This window comes from Hemitrygon akajei, unplaced genomic scaffold (assembly GCF_048418815.1).
Source record: "Hemitrygon akajei unplaced genomic scaffold, sHemAka1.3 Scf000057, whole genome shotgun sequence".
NCBI classification, from domain to species: domain Eukaryota; kingdom Metazoa; phylum Chordata; class Chondrichthyes; order Myliobatiformes; family Dasyatidae; genus Hemitrygon; species Hemitrygon akajei.
Window position 1 is genome coordinate 6269934 of NW_027331943.1, and position 2334 is coordinate 6272267.

Genomic DNA, 2334 nt, shown 5'->3' on the forward strand with positions numbered 1-2334 from the left:
GATTGTGTTTACAGTCACTGCGTGTCTGACACTGAAAATTAATGTGATCAGTAGAAACAAACATAGAAAACCTACAGCACAATACAGGCCCTTCGGCCCACAACGCTGTGCCGAACATGTTTCTACTTTAGAATTACCTCGGTTTTACCCATAGCCCTCCATGTTTCTAAGCTCCATGTAGCCTTCCTGGAGTTTAAAGATCTGATCGTTTCCGCCTCCACCACCGCCGCCAGCAGCCCATTCCACGCACTCACCACTCTCTGTGTAAAAAAACTTACCCCTGACCTCTCCTCTGTACCTACTTCCAAGCACCTTAAAACTATGCCCTCTCATGTTAGCCAGTTCAGCCCTGGGGAAAAGCCTCTGACTATCTACATGATCAATGCCTCTCATTATCATGTACATCTCTACCAAATCACCTCTCATCCTCCGTCACTCCAAGAGAAAAGGCCGAGTTCACTCAACCTATTCTCATAAGGCATGCACCACAATCCAGGCAACATCCTTGTAAATCTCCTCTGCACCCTTTCTATGGTTTCCACGTCCTTCCTATAGTGAGGTGACCAGAATTGAGCACAGTATTCCAAGTAGGGTCTGACCAGGGTCCTGTATAGCTGCAACATATAACCATATAACAATTACAGCACGGAAACAGGCCATCTCGGCCCTTCTAGTCTGTGCCGAACGCTTACTCTCACCTAGTCCCACTGACCAGCACTCAGCCCATAATCCTCCTTTCCTTTCCTGTCCATATACCTATCCAATTTTACTTTAAATGACAATACCGAACCTGCCTCTACCACTTCTACTGGAAGCTCGCTCCACACAGCTACCACTCTCTGAGTAAAGAAATTCCCCCTCGTGTTACCCTTAAACTTTTGCCCCCGAACTCTCAAATCATGTCCTTTTGTTTGAATCTCCCCTACTCTCAATGGAAAAAGTCTATCCACATCAACTCGATCTATCCCCCCTCATAATCTCTCAACTGTTAAACATTACCTCTCGATTCTTAAACTCAATCCCACGACTGATGAAGGCCAATACACTGAACACCCTTTTAACTACAGAGTCAACCTGCATAGCATCTTTGAGTGTCCTATGTACTCGGACCCCAAGATCCCTCTGATCCTCCACACTGCTAAGAGTCTTACCATTAATACTATATTCTGCCATCATATTTGACCTACCAAAGTAAACCACTTCACACTTATTTGGGTTGAACTCCATCTGCCACTTCTCAGCCCAGTTTTGCATCCTATCAATGTCCCATTGTAAACTCTGACAGCCCTCCACACAATCCACAACAAACCCAAGCTTTGTGTCATCATCATATTTACTAACCCTACCCTCCACTTCCTCATCCAGGTCATTTATAAAAATCACAAAGACTTGGGGTCCCAGACCAGATCCCTGAGGCACTCCACTGGTCACCGGCTTCCATGCAGAATATGACCCGTCTACAACCACTCTTTGCCTTCTGTGGGCAAGCCAGTTCTGGATCCACAAAGCAATGTCCCCTTGGATCCCATGCCTCCTTACTTTCTCAATAAGTCTTGCATGGTGTACCTTATCAAATGCCTTGCTGAAATCAATATACACTGCATCTTCTTCCTTCCTTCATCAATGTGTTTAGTCACATCCTCAACAAAATCATTCAGACTCGTAAGGCACAACCTGCCGTTGACAAAGCCATGCTGACTATTCCTAATCATATTTTGCCTCTCCAGATGTTCATAAATCCTACCTCTCAGGATCTTCTCCATCAACTTACCAACCACTGAAGTAAGACTCACTGGTCTATAATTTCCTGGGCTAACCCTACTCCCTTTCTTGAATAAGTGAACGAGATTCGCAACCCTCCAATCCTCCGGAACCTCTCATGTCCTCATTGATGATGCAAAGATCATTGCCAGAGGCTCAGCAATCTCTTCCCTCGCTTCCAACAGTCGCCTGGTGTACACCTTTTCCGGTCGCGGTGACTTATCCAACTTGATGCTTTCCAAAAGCTCCACCACATATTTCTTAATATCTACATTCTCAAGCTTTTCAGTCCACTGCAAGTCATCCCTACAATTGCCAAGATCTTTTTCCGTCATGAATACTGAAGCAAATGGTTCATTAAATATCTCCGCTATTTCCTCCGGTTCAATACGCTCTTTTCCATTGTCACACTTGATTCGTCCTATTCTGACACGTCTTATCCTCTTGCTCTTCACATACTTGCAGAATGTTTTAGGGTTTTCCTTAATCCTGTCCGCCAAGGCCTTCTCATGGCCCCTTCCAGCTCTCCTGATTTCATTCTTAAGCTCCTTCCTGCTAGCCTTATAATCTTCC